General features: G+C 43.3%; 1 long non-coding RNA gene across 1 annotated transcript; it reads left to right on the forward strand.

The window, feature by feature from the left end:
• The first annotated feature begins 238 nt into the window (after positions 1 to 238).
• On the forward strand, positions 239 to 19,736 carry LOC148004277 (uncharacterized). The gene is made up of 3 exons (XR_015627366.1): positions 239 to 493; positions 12,207 to 12,332; positions 19,148 to 19,736. It is a non-coding gene; the product is annotated as an uncharacterized LOC148004277 (long non-coding RNA).
• Positions 19,737 to 20,529: the final 793 nt, after the last annotated feature.

Consider the following 20,529-nt stretch of genomic DNA (forward strand, 5'->3'; position numbering starts at 1 on the left):
CAAAACCGACTTTACCTTTTAGTGTTTGGTATTTTCTGGGAGAGACAAAAGTAATTAATTATTAACTAATAGGGACTATATAATTAATTGATAGAATAACTGAGGACTGGGAAGACCTCTTGGACAAGATGGCATTTAAAAACCAGGTAAGAGATGAAATGCCGTTCCCTCCCTGAGGTCTGACCGGGAGGTGTAGGGTTCCCACAATGCTCTTACACAAGACTTGACTTTGAAGTGCAGAGCCCAGAATATTCCTTTGTCAGAAAACTTGCTGAGTAAGGCCATAGACGGAAACAAAGACACAGCTTTGTAATCAATGCCTCAGTTTGTAATCAGTGATCCCTGAGGAGGCTCTAGGTGAGAGAGTCAAGAAAGGCGTTAAAGACGAGTGTAGCTGGAGGTTGGATTTTTCTCAAGAAGGCAACAGCTGCTTCTAATCTTTAACAGTGTGCATACCTGCTTGGATCCCTGTGACCTTGCCTCTGCTCAAAGGGTAAGAAAATTAGTCTCGCTTGGGTAAAATTTGGCTTTATAATTACCACACATATTTTACTTAAGTAAAAGAAAGACAAGTAAAATATGCAGTTATGTGATCAAAACGGTGCAGCTTGATATTTAAGATTTGAATAGTTTCCAGACTGTAAGCAGGGAAAGAGTTATTGAGAATCTATTTATTTGTTCTTTAGCCATCAGTGATCTGAAAGGGTGAGGTACAAAAGAGGAATTAGAAGGAGAGAGAGAGAGAAGGAGAGAGAGAGGGAAAGGGGGGGGGGGAGAGAGAGAGAGAGAGAGAGAGAGAGAGAAAGAGAGAGAGAGAGAGAGAGAGAGAGAGAGAGAGAGAGAGAACATAAAACGGGTATGATGTTGAAAAAAACTGACAGGCAGAAACAAGCTTAAATCTTGTTGCTATGGAAACTCTGTACCCTCTGTGTTCTACCCAACAATCAACACCGAACGGTTATATGACCTAGTAGTCAGCTAAATATTAAAGTGGCCCTAACAGTGGAAGGGGTTGATTTGTTGTTTCTGAAAATGGAATCTCAAAGTCAGAATGAAGTACTGTAAACCCCTCTTTACATCTAGTCTGAGAGCAATTTCCTTTGAGGGTCTCAAAAAAAAAAAAAAAAAAAAGAAGTCCCACGAAGGCATTGGTTTCCCAACCCTGCAAAGTACTGTTTCTATTTACCTCATAACTAGGCGATGTCACAACGCTTGATGCATTAATATGCTTCCGATTGCGATTGATTTAGCATTAAGCCAAAGGCGATCTGAGACAAAGGCTGTCCTGGACAGGGCAGGGAGACCCGCACTGATTAAAGGCAAACCTAATTTTCCTCAAACGTAGGAATGCGCAATCTACTCTCCTGTCACAGGAAAGAGAACACTTTAAACCCACACCGCTCACTAGAAACAGAATCTTCTAGACCAAGTTCACAGGAATTGTGATAAGAATTGTGGAATCATGCCTGACAGAAAGCTCAGCCGTTGCCCAGAAATATGATATGTTAGAACTGCCAGCCCCAAATAAACAGCTCCCAAGCCATAATAAGCTAGAACTGGGTAGGTATGGGATTTTAGCAGTTTCAACCAGACCTCTTCCCAGTCTCCCTAGAGAATCTACTTTGAAGATCCCTTCAATACCAACCATTTCGAACCCTGTTTGTGGACATGGATATCACTGAGGCATCTCAAGGATTCATGTGTCTAAATATTGTTTTAGCTTCCCCACGGGGTATTACATGTCTTCTCTATCTCAGGTACTATCCAACCTGGAAAAGTCTAAACTTCCTTAATGTCCTTCGGCTGTGGTGCCTCACCTCTCACCAGTCAGCCTAGATTTTTACTGGTTAATAAACAAGTATCTTTCTATCAAGTTTACAAGACAAGTAAAATGGGAAAGTGTGTGTGTATGTGTGTGTGTGTGTGTGTGTGTGTGCGTGCGTGCGTGTATGTGTGTGTGTGTGTGTGTGTGTGTGTGTGTGTGTGTGTGTGTGTGTGTTGGTGGTGGTGGGGTGTTCAGAATGATGCCTGCCTCTAGTAGATGCTCAGGAAGGGACAGTGACTTTCACAGTCACTCCTGGCCTAAAGACTTCACAGGATCTTAACCCATCTTCCCAACTCCAGCTTCCCTGACTCTTTCTGTGTGGCATTCTCTGCCCATTTAGAACTCCAGTTTCATAGAATATTTGTCCCTCACAGCCTTCCTGCCCTTGTTTCTTTTTTATTCGATGTCCATGTGGAGAAGACAAGTAGCCTAAAAAGTTCACCAGCTTCCCAAGAGAAAGCGCTTCTGAGCCATTCCTTTGAAGGCTTCGTCTCTTTCTTTTGTACCCGGGTGATGACTAGACCCTAGACTTTGAGCAGGCACTGTTCCAGAATAAGCCTTGGTGGGAGGTGGTGACCAGTGTTTCTCTAAATGAAAGGAACACGACTTAGCAGAGAGGGAGTAGTTTCAAAAGGAGGCTTTGCTGGGGTTTCATATCCCATAGGCCTTTTGCAACATGATTTTCCTCTTTTCTCCTCAAGAGATGGACTCTCTTTTCTCACTCTTTGAATTGGGTTGGCTTAGTAAGTTGCTTAGATGACTAAAAGGAGGCATCAACAATGTAGATCTCAAGGCTTTGGTGTCATAGGTTCTAAAGCACTGTTTTTCAATCTTGGAGTGATTCTTCTAAGAATGTTAGTTTATGAGATCTGGTGGCTCTAATTGCAGGCTAAGTCAAGAAGAACACAAATCTCAAGCCTGCTGAGGCCACAGAGTGAGCATAAGGCCATCCTGGGTACCTTGGTAAGAACTGGTCTCAAAGTAAATAGGACTCGGGATGTGCCTCAGTAATACTGCCTTGCTCAGCATGCTTCAGGTCCTGAGTTCAAGTCCCAGTAACTCCTGCCTCAGAACAAAGACAAACCCAAGAAGTATAACAGAAAACCAGGACACTGCTTAAGACCCCACACTACCAGCTAGTTCTGGTTTTCTAGGGATGGACACATCGTCTATCACCACACTGGGGCTCACAGCCCCAGCTAGCCCAGGTCCCAATCAGCCACAGGGATGGAACTACTACTGGTGCTGAGAGAGATCAACAGAAGAATCCTCCAGACAATGACAGAGTTGTAGGGGAAATAGCCATTCGTGGGGCTCTCAATGAAAATTTTCATGGTCTGGTCCCAGTCCTGTCAGAGTTCAGCCTTTTATTCCTGTCCTTGAAATTGCATCCTGAAGTTAGACAATATTATTATGATCATGACTTTTTAAACCCAGCACTCAGGATGTGGAAGCAAGATCTCTGGATTCAAAGCCAGCCTGGCCTACATAGCAAGTTCCACAATAGCCAGGGCTACGTAGCGAGACTCTGTCGCAAAAAAACAAAAAAATATTTTAAAAATCATAATTTTTATCACAGTGTTATCTGAGTCATTTTGGATTTTCAAAGTTATGGTAAATATGTAATATTCATAGTTACTTTATAATAGGAGTTAATCCGATGAATAGTACCTAAATTCAAATTTTAGGTTCCTATATAAAATGTATTGGGATTCCAGAAACCAAATAGGCAGTTCTCCTATACAGGAGCTGCTGCATAATAGTCTGTGGTGGATCCTCAACACAGGAAGTAAAAGTTTAAGTCTCACAAAGATCTTCAACATGTGTCATCACCTTAGTCAGTCTGATTAGATAAATGATACATTATCCCCGTGGAGTGATTAAGAAACAAAACACATGCCAGGAGGATTTATAGTCACCAGGAAACAAATTTCACCTGGACAGAGAATCCATATATATATATATATATATATATATATATATATATATATATATATATATATATGTGTGTGTGTGTGTGTGTATATATATATATATATATATAATCAGGATATATATATATCAGGATATATATATCAGGATATATATATATATATATATATATATATATATATATATATATACCAGGATATATATATTATCAGATATATATATTACTTCTGTTACTTTCTCCTGGGTATTCATTTACAGCATATTTAAATCCCAGATCGGAAGCACCCAGGGGCTGGCTTAAAATAAACAGCAGAGGGTTCAGTTGATAAAGGCATTTTTGGCTTAGCCTAACAGCTCAAGTTTGGTCCACAAGATAGGAAGGGAAAAACAGGCTCCCTGCAAGTCGTCCTCTGACCTCCACATGTGCCCTGGGGCACAGCTGTGAATAAATGTAAAGGAAATAAATGTAAAGAGTAATAAATAAAATAAGCAATGATGTATTGACATCTTGTTATCATTTGTAGACTAATGAGAGACTGGTGGGCCATGAGAGCCTGAGAACGGATACCTAGGGTGCACATGTGGCCAGAAGTGGAAGTCAGGCAGAACGGCTAGTTAGTGGAAGTTACAAACCATCCGGCCTATGTCAGCCTTTCTACTGAAGGAAAGGAAAAGTCTAGTGTGTTTAGAATTCCTGGTGTGACTAAGGAAAAATGCCTCCACACCACCAGTAGGGTAGGGTAGTGAGAAACAGCTTTTGTTTTCCCTCTTTGCGGTAACGTATATATTTACTTTTGTATACCTATCTCTTTTGTGTTGTCAGGTCTCTGGGAAACTTATGCTTTCATGTTCAGTGTTAGATGTCCTTTCTGGTAGAATCTAGACCTTTCTGTTGTCACAATTACATTTACAGTACATTTCTGCCACAACAATGAACACAGCTGGCTCCTGATTCCAGGGCTGACACTGGTGTTTCCTCACAGAAAAACAACCTGGCCTCTTGGTGCCTGGTTCACTGAAAGTCTTTTCAGAAACCACATTAATAATAATAATAATAATAATAATAATAATAATAACAATCATAATAATCATAAAAATAGTTTTATATAATTATCATAATAGTAGTAAATAATAGTAAAAATAATAAATATAACTGTAATGTATAATAAATGCAATAAATATAAAATGAATACAATCATTATTAATTACAAAATAACAATGATCATATAACATATTGTTATATAATTGTGGCATAATATAATTTTGTTATTATGATGATGTCACAGGTTACTGTGACAAGAGCATTTGATCTTTACCATTTTAGAAATCAGAAACCTACATTTTTCCTTTTCAGTTGATACTATAGTTTTGTTATTTAAGCCCAGGAGGACTTAGATAAGTTTTTATCAGTTGACAATTTTGTCATTTATTTTGTATGCTATAATTCTACTAAAAATATACATTTTTAAAACATTGTAGCAATGCATCCTTTCAATTTAAAAAAATCTATTTTTGCTGTTTTGTATCCATTATTTTTAGAACTAAGCATAAGACTTCAGTTTAAAGAAGGACATAAACAATTTCTTTCTGGTTGTTTAAAAACAAAACACACTCTGCCTCTTCAATAGAACTGAAACAAACACCATCCCAGTGTATTTTTTGGAATCTGTTGGATCTTTCCAGGGGACTCATTGTTAACTTTACTATGTGACTCCAATTTATCTCTTTCCTCCCTATGGGTGCGTGAAAATGAACCCTTTGCACATGGGCCTGGTGGCTTCTAGTTGCATTGTGGTCTCTGCCCATGACTTTTGGCTCAGCTGAAATTCCTTCAACTTCAACTACCTGCCTGTGAAGGTTTGAGAAGGAATGGCCCTTGTAGGCTCATATTTTACTGCATAATCATCAGGGAGTGGAACTATTTGAAAGGATTATAAGGATTAAGAGGTGCGGCCTTGTTGGAGAAAGTGTGTCACTTGGGGTGGACTTTGAGGTTTTCAAAAGCCTGCAGATCAGGATGTAGCTCTCAGCTACTGCTCCAGCGCCATGCATGCCACCGTCTCCCTGACATGGTGACAATAGAGTAAACTTCCTAAAGTGTCGCCAAGGAAATGCTCTCTATTGTAAGAGTTGCTGTGGTCATGGTGTCTCTTCACAGCAATAGAACAGTAACTAAGACTGCTCTGATGACTGTGGCTTTGAACTCCAGGAGCATAGCTCAGGCTTTGCTGGTCAGTAGGAAAGAATTAGAAAATCAGCAACTGCCTGTAGAGAGAATCTCTTATAAACATCACCTGTCAATAAAAAAGCCAATGGCCAATGACCTGAGGCAGGAAATTGGGAGAGAGGATTCTGGGAAATAGTAAGAGATAAAAGAGAGATGTAGGGAGAGTCACGAGAGATTGGACAGGACTGACCAGAGAGACAGACATTAACCAGCAAGTAGATGAACTCAAGGAGACACTGAGAGCGACTCAGAGGAGACAGGAAGGAAGGAGGAGGCAGGGGCTGAAAGAGAGGTAACTAACCAAGTGGTAGACATAGAACAGTTTAAATAAGTTAAGAGCTCGTCAGGGAATGAGCCAACGTTTATGGCCTACCCAATTAATAATTCTAGAAGCAGGGGCTGGAAAGGAAAGAAGAATTTAAAAGTTATTTCAGCAACCATCAGACAGAGCCAAGGGTGGGCTGCAGAGCCTACTGAATTAGGCTTCAAACTACCCTGCTGTGCTTCTGAATTACCAGACAGAAGACAGACTTCTCCTTTCTGAACTGCAAGTGGCTCTTCCTATGTTTTTAAACTTTTTCTTTTATTGACCATAGATGCTTTCCTCATACAATGTATCCTGCTCATAGCTTCCCCTCCCTCCACTCTCATCTTACCATGTTTATTATCACTCTACCCAGTCTTTAAACCAGCCGAGCATTTACTGTCGAATACAGCCAATCCTTCCCCTCCAAAATGCCTCATTCTGACACTGTGAGAGCGGTGGCACCCGGGACACTGCATGCTCTAGTGTTTGCTCTATTACCAGGAGAAGTACAAACAGAAGCTACCATGTGTCCCTTTTGGGATAGTTAGCAATGGCACCAGGACCACCTCCTCAGTACCTTTTGCTCTTTCAGTCTCTGGATTTCTGCCTGGTTGCTCATGAATGGAAATCCGTCTTTCTGCAGAGTGGGTTCAGTGTTAGCTTCCTGCAGATAGAAACACCCTTAGCTTGTGCTGCACAAAGGGATGGTCACATTACACCTGTTCTAAGAAGTTCTGACTGAATGTGACCTAGAGATTCTCTCAAAGAAAATTGCAGCTTTAACCTAGGGTCCTGACACCGGGTATTGTGACCATAGTTATATAAATATTTATACAATGCCTCGGTAGTTATTATTCTGGGGGGATGTCTAACATATAAACATATGTGTGTGTGCATGTGCGTGTGTGTGTGTGTGTGCGTGTGTGTGTGTGTACTCATGCGCACCCACACACGTGCACACACGCGCGTGCACGCACTCACACTGCTTGAAAATTCAGCCCAGGGGTTGGGGATTTAGCTCAGTGGTAGAGCGCTTGCCTAGAAAGCGCAAGGCACTGGGTTTGGTCCTCAGCTCCAAAAAGAAAGAAAGAAGGAAAGAAAGAAAGGAAAGAAGGAAAGAAGGAAGGGAGAGAGAGAGAGAGAGAGAGAGAGAGAGGGAGAGAGAGAGAGAGACAGAAAGAAAGAAAGAAAGAAAGGAAGGAAGGAAGGAAGGAAGGAAGGAAGGAAGGAAGAAAGAAAGAAAATTCAGCCCAGGAGGATGACTTCTCACCTTGGATATATCTTAGAAGTACATGGAATGCTTGGGGTTTGTTTGTTTGTCTGTTTTCCTCAGTATTGGGTATTGAGCTCCCAGGATGCAATGCCAGTGGCTCTCCCCCTGACATATATCCACAACTTCACCCCCTTTCCATTTTCTTTTCAGACAGGAGCTCTCTAAGTTGTCCAGTCTAGCCTAGAACTCACCCTGTAGCTCAGGCAGGCAAAGAAGTCATGACTGTCCTACCTCAGCTTCCTAAGTAGCATGGATTGCAGGTCTGTGCAATTGCAGGTCTGGATTGTGGGTCCAGTTTGGAGTGTTTGCTCAAACCACAGATGTCACCCCTACTTAGATTCCTTCATTACAAATTCGGACTCATTAGACAATAGATTCCAGCACCGTGTGGCCAATGCAATGGTATCATACCTGTTGGGTCTCAATACACTGTCCTCATAGAATGCTGATATGCAGAGGCCAGTGCTAAAAGGGGGGCAGAACCAATTCTCGCCCCATGCAGAATGGCTGGGGAGGCTGAGGGCGCAGCATTCCATGGGCTTAACACTGTGCTTCCTGTCAGGGCTGGAATAGGGAAAAGTGAGGATCAGGTCAATTGTTTATGCTGAGCATGCGTTGACTAACAGAATTTTCCATTCTGTGATAAGCACCTTTCCGTGTAGGACATGTGATTTTAGCACACCCGTTTGTGGCTGTTTACTGATTGTCACTGTAGTTAGCTTGCATTGGCTAGAAAATGAAAGTTCTGTTGGGGCAAAATAAAAGTATGTGTAAAAGGAGGGGATCGGTGCTGGTAATATCTGAAAAGTCTCCCTTTACCTAGTGAGGTCACTGCTGATGCAGCTGAGTGATTGACTAGAAGAGGAAAGGTCATATCCAGGACTGGCATGAATTCAAGAATTTGTCTTCGCTTAGCAGACCTGGGTCTAGATCCGCATCTGTGCTGACCTCTCCCCTAGATGGTCTCCTGCCAGGTCTTCTCCCCACTGTCAGGAGCTTTCCCAGTCAGAGAAGTTTGCCTTTGTTCCTTGCTTTTTCTGCTGCAAACGTCTGTCTGGCTTTATCATCCCTGGTAAACACGCACGGATACAGCATCAGAACTATCAGAGTTAGCAGATTTTTTTCTGACAATTATTAATGGTTCATTCCCGCACAGTTGATCTAACAGACACATCGATCCAAGCGAGCCCCATAGCTCCATTCCTCTCATTGGTCAGGATTTCAGACGCAGAACCGGTCACATGTCATCCTGACTGTCGGTTTTCCAAAGACAGTGTTGATTTCTTCTAATGCGGCAAATATACTGTGGACACAGAGCTAGACTAGGCCGGCTAACAGCTTATCCACTTATTGACTGAGGAAGGCAGGCCACTCAAGGACCATTTCCCTTGGATTGCAGCAAACGGAAGTGCGATTGCATTTCTGCACACACACGGAAAGTGCATTTCTAATATCAAATTAGAGGACTGTAGAAATATCATTATCCAATCTGTCTTAGGAAAAATGCTTACTTTCCCAGACCCTGGCTTTACATTTGCTTCTTCAAAGATTGCAAGGCATTTTGCTGACATTCGTATTTTACAGAGAAGTGGGGAAGGGCAGGATGATACAGTTCTTTGTTGTAAAGGGTGAAAAACCCCAAAGCAGCAAATCGGGAAGATAAAATAGAAATCAGACTGAGGCTGCAAGTTCAAGACCTCTGTTAATTAGTTAAACCAGGCTGGATGTCCATTTAACCCATGGGCTCATCATTTGCCTTAATCCCACGTTTCTTCAATTCTATGTGTTTCTTAAAAATGCACAGATTAAAAATGGAAGATAATTTTTTTTTAATTAGAAAGGCTAGAGAGATGCCTCAGTGATTATGAGTCCTTGTTGCTCTTACAGAGGACCTGAGTTTAGGTCCTGGCGCTCACACTGGACTGCTCACAACTTCCTGGAACTCCAGCTCTATGGGGACCTGATGAACCTGGCCTCCACAAGCACTGTATTCATACTCAAATACTACCACACTGACACACACACACACACACACACACACTATATATATATATATATGTATATATAGTATATATAATTATACTATATATCATTAAAAATAATAAAAATGAATCTTTAAAGTGTGTAGAGTCTTACAGCCTCACAAATTAAGGGTATCATGAGCTCACTGCTTCAGCTGGGAGAGACAGCAGCCTTGAAGCCAATGGGACAGCTGCAACCTAAGCCTGCCTGGTGCACAGTGGGCTCTGCTCCTCGTCTTCAGGAAAACTCACAGTAGATCATAAATCATGCACATGGCAAATGTGGCCCATTGTTACAAACCCCGATGCTTCTCATTAGCCTTATTAATGTCGTTAAGATAAATCATCCTTGCATTCAGCGAGGACTGACATCCAAAGGTTTGGAATTCATTTCTCGAGAGAGAAATCAGTCCGACCGTAACTTAGCATGGCGGTTTCCACACTCACAGGTAGGATCGGGCCTCAGCTGATGCTCTGGCTCTGCCCATCCCCTCTGGCTTCAGGGCAAACTGAACGTTTCTCTTACGGTGATCCATATCTGGTTTAGGTCTCCTGTGCTGACTGCTTACTCTGTCCTACCTCCTTCTGTTCAGGATCTGTGTGAGGAGTGAAGACCTGGCTACCTATAGATCATAGATAGTCATGTGAGAATTATCTGTTCAATTGAGTCTATATTTTAGCTTGGATTCACACCTCATTAGATGACATGTGAGTCTAGAGGTCAATGTTCTCAACCCATTTCTCCCCATGTAAACGTAGGGGCATTCGGATGAGTCACCTTAAACAGGTTCCAACCCATTGTTTTATCTTAGTTTTAGCCTCAACTTGGATCCAAAACCAAGTTTTCCTAAGTGAGGCCCCACCCCTCCCCCACCTGCTCCATGAAAGTGTGGTACAGATCCTCTCTACTGGTTGTCCTCATCTGTAGAGGTTAACAGCAGTGAGATTCGTCTGTGGCTTAAGTGAACTGAGGATCTGAGACACCTAGAAAACAGTCCGAAGGCACTCAACAAATGACACCCATTGCTGTATTCTCTGTTAGGTGACAGTTTTTCCCTTAATTGCTCAATCAATTTGCCTCCAATTAACTGTAGTAAATAACCTAAATCTTGAGTCTAAAAATAGTTGTTATAGACTTAAATATTGAGCAACCCCAAATTCCAGGGACAGTGTAGCTATTCCTGTGTGGCCCCGGATGGGTCACATGATTATTCAGAACCTCAGTATCCCCATCTTTTAAAATATAAAGCATTTTACTGGGGAGATGCATCAGTGGGTAGGTAACATCATTTGCCATGACAGCCCGATGACCTGACTTCAGATTCTCAGAACCCACACACAATCAGGCATTACGGCGTAAGCGCCTGTAGCCTCAGTGTATCGGCCCAGCTGGTCTGGTTTCTACAGTGCAAAGAGACCCTGTCTTAAAGTGGAAACACAAGGACTATCACAGACAGGCTGTCTGTCTTCTGACCTCTACACACGTGACACAGCATGTAGGTGCTCTCACACACACATGAACACACACTTGCATATTGCAAATGTACACCAAAAAAAAATTTTTTTTTCCGGAGCTGGGGACCGAACCCAGGGCCTTGCGCTCGCTAGGCAAGCGCTCTACCGCTGAGCTAAATCCCCAACCCCCAAAAAATTTTAATTAAGTGCATCATTTTTGTATCTTTGGTTCTCCATAAGGTCATTAGTATAGGTATAGAATTTGCCAAAAAAATGCCCCAAAGAAACCGAAACATCATAAATTCAGTGTTAGACCAAGTGAAACCGGGGGTTTTATAACTTCATCTCTGGGGAAGAATATGTTTGTTTGCCCTATTAAATGCTATTTTCCTATTTGTAGCATGTAATGACTTTTGCCAGGATTCTCCACAATAATGTTATTCTCCCACCCCACCTTGGCCCGAGAACTCTCAGTTTGTCAGGGATCTGATAAGTGGGTGGAAACATGTTTCACGAGATAGGACAGTCACTGGAGGCCCTTCCAGCGATGATGCCGTGAAACACAAGTCCCCGTGTAATGGAGACCAACACACAACACAGAATCTCATTGTACTTCAAACTGAACTTACTGTCTCACTGTATGGTTTCTATTGCTGTGCTAAACACTATGACCAAAAGTGATTTGGGGAGGGCAGGTTTTATTTGAGCTTACACACCACAGGCCATCCTCCATCACTGACAGAAGTAAGGTAGGAACCCAGAGACAGGAGCTGGAGTAGAGACTACGGAAAATGCTACTCTGGGTTTGCTCAGCCTGCGTCCATATACAACTCAGGCACACTTGCTGAAGGCAGCACTCACTGCTTCCCAAGGGCTGGGCTCGCCCACATCAATCATTTAAAAGAAAAAAAGCCTACACACTTGCCCACAGGCAATCTGATGGAGGTGCTTTCTTTATTCTTTTCTTTTAAGCTTTTAATTGATTCTTCGTGACTTCCACGTCATACACACCAATGCCACACATCCCCCTGTCCCTTTGTATCTGCCCTCTGCCCTTGCAACCTTACCCCCAAAATGAAATGAAATAAGATTTTTTAAAACATCTTGTCATGGACCCTCACTGTGTCCCACAGTTTACCCTCCTGTGTGCACACCTTTCCTTGCAGATGTTCCTTGCAATGAGTCGTCCGTCTGTTTCGAGGCCTCTGGCTTCTGCTACACTGTCAACAGGATCCTCATGGTGACTCCTCTTGGATATCTTGCTGCTGCTCAGTGTCGTGGAGAACCTGCAGGTTTGGATCTCTAGGGCCAGCCTTCTTACCTGCTCCAGCAGAACACAGAGGAAGTAAATGTTGGGAGGGCCAACCCAAAGCCTTGGATCTTGGCCTGGGTGTAGCTGAGTTGGTCAGCCCACCAGCTCTCGTGCACCTACACATCAGGATGAGCTCTGGAGCACTGCCCCAGCGAGCTCACCCATTGCCACAACTGTCCTGCTCTCATGTCCTTGAGCAGGCTCACCTGTGCCTGAGCCACCAGAGCCAGCTCTACAATGCTGCCCAGGCAGGCCCAAAGGCCAAGTGCTCCCAAGTGCTGCAGCCAGTGAAGGGCAGGGCCAGCCTTCCAGCTTTCATGATCTCAGGGCCCGCTCACCCTCCTGTCCCAGGCATCGAGGAGGGAAGGGCAGGGGCAGGGCATCTCTCCTTCACCCCAAGGCAGAGGAGGGGTGGGGCTTCCCCTCTCATTCTCACACCTGGAGGCATTTTTTTTTTCCGGAGCTGGGGACCGAACCCAGGGCCTTGCGCTTGCTAGGCAAGCGCTCTACCGCTGAGCTAAATCCCCAACCCTGGAGGCATTTTCTTAATTGAGGCTCCTGTCTCAGAAAACTCTACCTTCTGTTAGGTTGACAATAAACTAACTGGCCCACTCAAGATGTTTAGCAACAAATGTCCCCTCTAAGTGCTACTTAAGGTAAAAAACAGTTCCCATTACTTGAGCTCATATCATCAGAAAGCAGGAAGAGGCACCCCAAAATCTACTTGGTTTCAGAGAAGTCCACTTTGTTCAGTGTTGTTCAACAAATCCTCTAACACAAATCCTCTAACAATCCCCAAAATGTATAGACCCAGTATTTGTCTAGTCACTGGGTGGGAAATGCTGCAGGATACTGAGTCTATGAGTTTAGCAGACACTGGCCAGCCCCATCCAAATGCATCCTTCCCGACTACCAAAGGTCTGGGATTAGACCTCATTAGACCTCATTGCTGATTCCTCATTTCTCATCCTGATTCGAATTGTTTTGGCTGCAAATATGTTTTCCACTACAAAGGTGCCCAAGATAAACAAGTTATGAGGAGGAAAGGTTTACTTTGACTCTTAGTTGTAGACATGTCAGTTTAGCATTGGTCATCCCTGCTGTTCTGGGCATTTCATGGTGGGAGTGGGAGGCACTTGTCTCATGACTAGGATGTAAAAAGGAGAAAGAGGATGTACCCGGCATCTCCTTTACCCTGTTCAAGGACTTGTCCACAGTAAAGGCCTCTCCCTAGATCCTATTCTTAAATTTCCTACAACCTTCCCAGGCCTGGGAACAAATCTCTAATACATGTGCCTTTGGGGGACATTTAAAGTACAACTCATGGCACTTGTGAGTAGAGGTTCTGACAGCCTGTGGACAGCCAGTCTGTCTGGGACTTTTCTTAACTGAGACACAGGGGGAGGAAAGCTTGGCAGAGCTGGTTAACCACCAAAGCAAGCAACATGCAGCTGATGAAAGACAAAACCAGACCATATCTTTCAGAACCAGAAATGAAAGTAATCTGTGGTTCAAAATGAAGCAAGTTTTGAAGTTCCTCTTCATTTTTATCCTAGAACCAAACCCTGAATCAAAGTCTATCTGTTCAAGTATCTGAAATTTCAATCTTAAGATGCTTGAAAAGCACAGGCTCGTTTTAAACCATTATCCAATTGTTTATAGTATATCTTACGGATTTTCATTGGGAGGGGCAGACTTCAAGGGAACTGTGTGGAAGGGGGATTAAAGTCATTCGTTCTCTGCATCTGACACTATTTGCTCCCAGTGATAAGGCTCTTTTGTAAACTTGAGACAATGTTTGCGTGGACTTTGGAACACCTACTTGCAGTTACTCCTGGGTAGAGGGGGGAGATTTGGATTTCGCCTTTCCCTGAAGAAACACCATTCTGAACATTTAAGTGATGTGAGACAGGGTCCTCTCTTACCTGAGCTTTAACTCCAGAGAGGTGGTTGGGAAAGAATTGTGTTGGGCACCTCAATGAGAGGGCAGGAGACTTCGGTGGTACCCAGGGAAGATGCTCTATGCATATGTGATACCGTGGTTGAGCATCACCCCAGTTTATAGCTTATGGTTTTTCCTCTGTAAGCATTCTCTGTGCTCTCCCAAGTCTCCAACATCATCGTTGCTCCAGGGAGATATGGGACACGATGGGCAGTCAAACCCTTGGAAGAGGAGCTGGTGATAAGGACAGGCAGATGACTAGGGGACATGTGAGGGAGAGCCACCCAATCAGAAAGAGCCAGCCTTTCCTGGGTCTTAACACAAGAGGACAATGAACACAGTTGGCCCTACTAGAATTCTGTGTTAAGGATGGGGCCATGCCTCAAGAGTGCTTCCTATAAGGACACTTCAGGTTGAGCAAAGAACATGTGGCAGGTGTAGAGTCAACAGACTTCCCCCACCGTGGAGTTCCTAGAACACTGTGGACTGAGTACCCATGTCTTAGGAAACCTGGCCTTTAGGAAGTGTCTTAGTTAGGGTTTTACTGCTGTGAACAGATGCCATGACCAAGGCAAATCTGATAAAGGACATTTGATTGGGTCTGGCTTATGGGTTCAGAGGTTCAGTCAAAGTGGTAGCATGGCAGCATCTAGGGAGGCATGGTGCAGGAGGAGCTGAGAGTTCTACATCTTCATCTAACAGCTGCTAGTGGAAGACTGACTTCCAGGCAGCTAGGATGAGGGTCTTAAAGCCCACACCCACAGTGACACACCTACTCCAACAAGGCCAGGCATATACAAACAATCCAGGAAGCAATCAGGCATAAAAAGGGTGTGGATAAACACTCTTGGTGATTAGATTATGATCTTGAGAGATAAGATTTGAAATTGTGCTTCCTGCAGGAGTCAAATGCAGGAACTTAGCAAAACTAGAACTTCATTTCAGTACGTCTTACTACCACACTATTAGTTTATAATAATTGTGACTTTAAGGAGGACTAGTTTTCTCATGATACACAACAGGAAGGGAACCGTCTACAGATTGTAGTATGATTTTGGAAAAAAAATAATTCTTTCTCTTTTTCTCCCCTCCCATTTTTGTTTATGTATGTTTGGTGGTGGTGGTGGTGGTGGTGGTGGTGGTGGTGGTGGTGATTGTGGTGAGGGGTGGTGGTGGGGATGCTACACATGCATACAAAGGCCAATGTTGATGCAGGCTTTCTTCCTCAATCCCTCTTCACCTTATTTACTTATTTGAGTCAGGGTTGGCCTCTGAATCTGAAACATGCCAATTTGCCTGAACTGGCTGGTAGCAGGCAAGCCCCAGAGATCCATCTATCTCTGCTTTCCAGTGCTGAGATTGCAGGCCTGAGTCTCCACAGCTCCTGTTTATGTGAGAGATGGGAATCCAGACTCAGGACCTCATACTGGTGTGGCAAGCACTTTACAGACCAAGCCACCTTACCACTCGACTTTCTCCTCCTCTTACCCCTCGTGATGGTTTGAATACGTATGCCCTCCATAGACTCATATGTTTGAAAGATTGGTCAATAGGGAGTGGTACTATTAGGGGTGGCCTTGTTGGAGGAAGTGTGTCACTGTGGGGGTAGACTTTGAGGTCTCCTATGCCTAAGCTACATCCAGTATGGTACACAGTCTTCCTCTGCTCTCTATGGATGAAGACGTAGAACTCTCAACTCCTCCAGCACCATATTTGCCTGATGCTGCCATGCTTCCTGTCATGATGATAAGGAATGAGCTTCTAAAACTGTAAGCCAGCCCCAATGAAATGTTTTCCCTTATAAGAGTTGCTTTGTCTCTTCACAGCAATAAAATCCTAAGACATGCTCCAGCCCCCGCTTTACCTTTCCTTCTTGCCTTGGAATAGCTGTATTTAACAAGGAGCTTCTGCTCACAGGGCATGTTCAGACCCTGAAGGACTTCTTTAGCCCCAGCAGACAAAGATACTGAACTAGACACCACGTCACCCGAGAAGTGTGGCGCCTGTTATTGTCCTATCATGAACTCTTGAATCGAGGAAGTACAGCCTAAAACTGCTTCATTAGCAGGATCTGAAGTTGCTAGACATTGGTGTGGATCTCTTTTCCTTAAAATATCATTTCCTGCTCATTCTCAACTTTAGATTTGAAAAGAGGCGCCCCAAACATTCTACATGTTTTTTTGTCTTAGAGCTGGAAGTTCTTTGAGAAGAGTTTTAAGTGTTTCCACCAGCAAGAAAAACATGCAATAGGATCCCCCCTCATGCCAAGACTAAACCCTAATCTCTATATGTTCTCTTGTTTGCTGTTTATCATCCTTTTAAAAACTACATTTGTATTTATTTTGTGCATATGAAGTGGGGGCTGGGCCCATATGCCAGAGAATGCCTGTGAAGGTTCGAGAACACCTTGGTAGATTCAAGTTATTTCCTTCCACCAAGTGGTCTCAGAGGTCAAACTCAGGTCACCAGGCTTGGTGTCAGGCACTTTTACCTGCTGAGTAATCTCATGAGCCCCTGATTGCTGCTCATTCTAAGTCATATTTTACTATTTGCTTTGACCTGTTGAGTTAGGTCCAAGCTAAAAAATGCTATCCAAGTTACAATTCAATTTAAATCACTTGCTCAGAGTCACACAGAAACAGTTATAGAAAAATGAATGAGGAAAAGCAAGAACTAGAACTCAGGCCTTCAAATTGACTTTCATGGTGTGGTTCAATTATTGGATCCACAGTGATAAATCATTAAAGAAGCCTCTTTGGAATAGACAGTGTTTGATGGAGCCAAACTGACCAATCAGGAGTTCCTTATTTTTTTCAAACCAGTGTAGAAGTAGTCATTCCTTCTCCAACTCATGCTATTGGAGGGTAAAGCCAGGGTAACATTTATCCACCATATTCATCCATCCATCCATCCATCCATCCATCCATCTGTCTGTCCATCCATTCACTCAATCCCTTCCATCTACTTAATAGACCTAATGTTGAAGGGAATGAACTTGGATGTATAAAGATAATTAAATCTAATATTTGTAGTAAAGGAGATCCTACTCCAATAATTTATGATATAAGAATCGTGGGCTCAGAGCTAGCATGGGCTTTCAGGGTGCCACAGAAGAGGATAGTTTGCAACTTTAATTTTTTTCAAAGCCTATTTTTAATGACGGTTCTTAAATGCTTCAACCTCTCTTTTAGTTCACCACCCACCAGAAGTCGAGGAAAAGAAAGGATATGAGGGCAGGGACAGAGAGGTTCTTTGGAGCAATTCCCATCTGTGTTGTCTAGAAATTGGCAGTTCAGTTCACAGGTTAGCAGTAGCAGCTTGATCCACTTGCAAACATGGGTATACCAGAAGTCTAGTTCAGTAGAGTTGGAAGAGCAAACACAAGTCAGCAGCGATGGCCCTACCTAGCAGAGACAGCCAGGCCTCAGCCTCAGCACAAGTCAGCAGCAGGGATCAGGACCAACAGGAACACCAGAAGCAAGCCAAGCTCTGCCTCCATCACTGTCCATTGAGTCCTGTTTATATCTCTTCAAACATCAGTGTACTCCACCGGTCTTACGTCAGCACATGCCTTGCCTCATCATATATGTCTGTCTTCGCTGACATCATCTGCCAATCAACTCGAAGTCTGAGGAAGTGGCAAGAAACCGCAGCACACCCCCAGAAGTTTTTTGGTGTGTTTCTCTCTATGGAGTCCTGACAAACGGAGGTCAATGTGACGAAATGTAAAGTGGACCAATAAATGATGTCATTAGCAGAGAATCCCTCATCACGTGCCCTTTTCACATGCTTGCTTTAGCAGAACATCCTTTCTCCTGTGTCTGTTTCAACAAAACATTTCTTCACAGGTCTGCCTTAGCCCTTCACCTGTGTCCACTTTGGCTAAGCATTCCTTCACGTGTTTGCCCCAGCAAAACACAACTGACTTTCCAAAGAACTGTTAAGTTTCCACTTCAATAGTTAAATAAACTTGATGAATCTAGGAAGATTTCCCACAGTTGAGTGCTGAAGAAAGTCCCTTGACATAGTTTAGGCCAGCTTTTCTCAACCTGGGTCTAAGAACCCTTCAGAGATCGAATGACCCATTCACAGGGGTCACCTAAGACCACAGGAAAACATAAATACTTACATCATGATTCATAACAGCAGCAAAATTACAGCTATGAGGTAGCAACAAAGATAATTTTATGGTGGGGGGTCACCACAACACGAGGAGCTGTATTAAAGGGTCACAGTGTTGGGAAGGTGGAGAACCAGAGCTGTAGGCAAAACCATAAAAAATAAAGAAAAGAAACAATTCCAAAAAAGTGAGGAAGTAAGATAGAGTGGAGAGAGGCACTGGGGGCGTGGGGTGGAGAATGAGATTAGTAAAGTTAAAATATAAAACCCCATGTACTGAGGAACACATTCTGCCTTACAAACACAAATGCCCTATCATCTTTGAAAGCACAGGACAAACCTTCCAAATCTGTTTATGCTTCAAACTGTCTTGTGAAAGGAGAAAGTTTCATCCCTCAGAGGGCTGTCATGAGGATTAAGTGTGAACACACCAGCAGAGTGCCTCTTCTAGCTTCTGACACTCATTAAACATTTGACAAATTATTTTTAACTTTGGAAGCCTTTGGCTCTTCCTGTGTGGGCTGTAGCTCGCGGTTACACTAAATGTCACATTTTTCTGGGTTTGTATTTTCTGATATTTTGTATTTGCATAGGGGAAAAAATCTGTTTTCTAAACATCCCCAATGTCTTCGGGGTTTTATCTGATGGTTATGTGGACTGCAGCCACCTCCTTCTGTTGTGCTTGGAAAGCAGCAGGGCCCTGAACAGCTGTTGGTGACATTTTTTTCCCTCAGCAGAACGACCCAGCATGGCTCCCATCAGATGGCAAAGCCTGAACAACCCAGGAAAAGCAGGAGCTCATTTGCACGACAGTCCTGCACATGGCATGACTCCTGAGTACTCACTCCATCAAGAAGGATGCAGAAAAGGTTATCTGTAGGAAAAGCACCGAGGCAGAAAACACAGGGAGGCTGCGGAGGCCCTGGGGGCCAGTAACAAGGCCAGGCAGTGTGGCAGTTGGATCTCCTCTGAGTCCTTTGTACACATTTTTTTTTCTCCCCCTCAGTTTATTCTCACAATGGCTGTGTGAGAATCGTTCGCCATCCTTGTTAACTGATGAGGAAGATGCGTCTTAGTGACATTAACTGCCTTGCTCAAGATGTGCAGAAAAGCCTTGCATCTGTGTCTCCCTCTTTCTGGAGCTCTGTCTCCCAGGAAGAACAAAGCCTCAAGGAAGCTAGGCCTGACTCTCTAACAACCTCTGTGTTCGGGGCCTAGCTGTCCTCGCTCATGGCATTCTGGAGTAAGAGAATATGGTCTCCACACCCCCTTCCACCTCTTGTGTGCTCCCTGGTCACATTGGGGAGCTCTGTTTGATTTTTCAGAAAAGAAAAAAGAAAATGCATGGACTGTTTATGTGGTTCTCAGCCTGTAAGTCATGACACATTTGTGGTTGAATAACCCTTTCACAGGGGTCGCCTAAGACCATCTGCGAATCAGATATTTATTTATATTATGACTGTAACAGTAGCAAGGACAGTAATTTTATGGTTAGGGGTCACCACAACACGAGGAACTGTATTAAAGAGTAGCAGCATTGGGAAGGTTGAGAACCACTGTCTGTTTGTTAGAGACCAGATATTATCTCTGTCTCTACTTTGTATGTGAATTTTCACTGAACTTTTGATCATAAAAACATCACTTTGATTTAATAGTTAATACTTTGCCATTTTTTGATTCTTTGGTATGTATGCATTAACAACTAGGTTCATTTTTTTTACATCAAGTAATAGACGCCTTGGAACTTCACCCCTGCAAATTTCATCATGAGTACTAATAGACGCTAACAAGCTGCTTTTGCTCTACGCCGTTGATGCCTCCCTAGGGCCCACGCAGTCACCAAAGCACGAGGAAAGCCTGGCATGGATGTCTTCATTTTTGTGTGTCTTCCTTGTTTCAGATCAGACTCCTGCTTAATTTTGATCAGGCTTGTCAATCACCAAGGTGTGTCCATTTTAAAACAGGCAATACCTACCTTGTGCCATTTCTTTTCGGTACTGACAAGTTTCGAGTCCTTGTTCAAAACCTACACCCCCCCTTAGAGTTCAAAAACTCCAAATCCTTGCAAGATAGATCACCCCTAAAAATGAGTTAAATTTTCTCCGATGAAGAGGCA

Source organism: Rattus norvegicus, chromosome 8, assembly GCF_021556685.1.
Source record: "Rattus norvegicus strain SHRSP/BbbUtx chromosome 8, alternate assembly SHRSP_T2T, whole genome shotgun sequence".
NCBI lineage: Eukaryota > Metazoa > Chordata > Mammalia > Rodentia > Muridae > Rattus > Rattus norvegicus.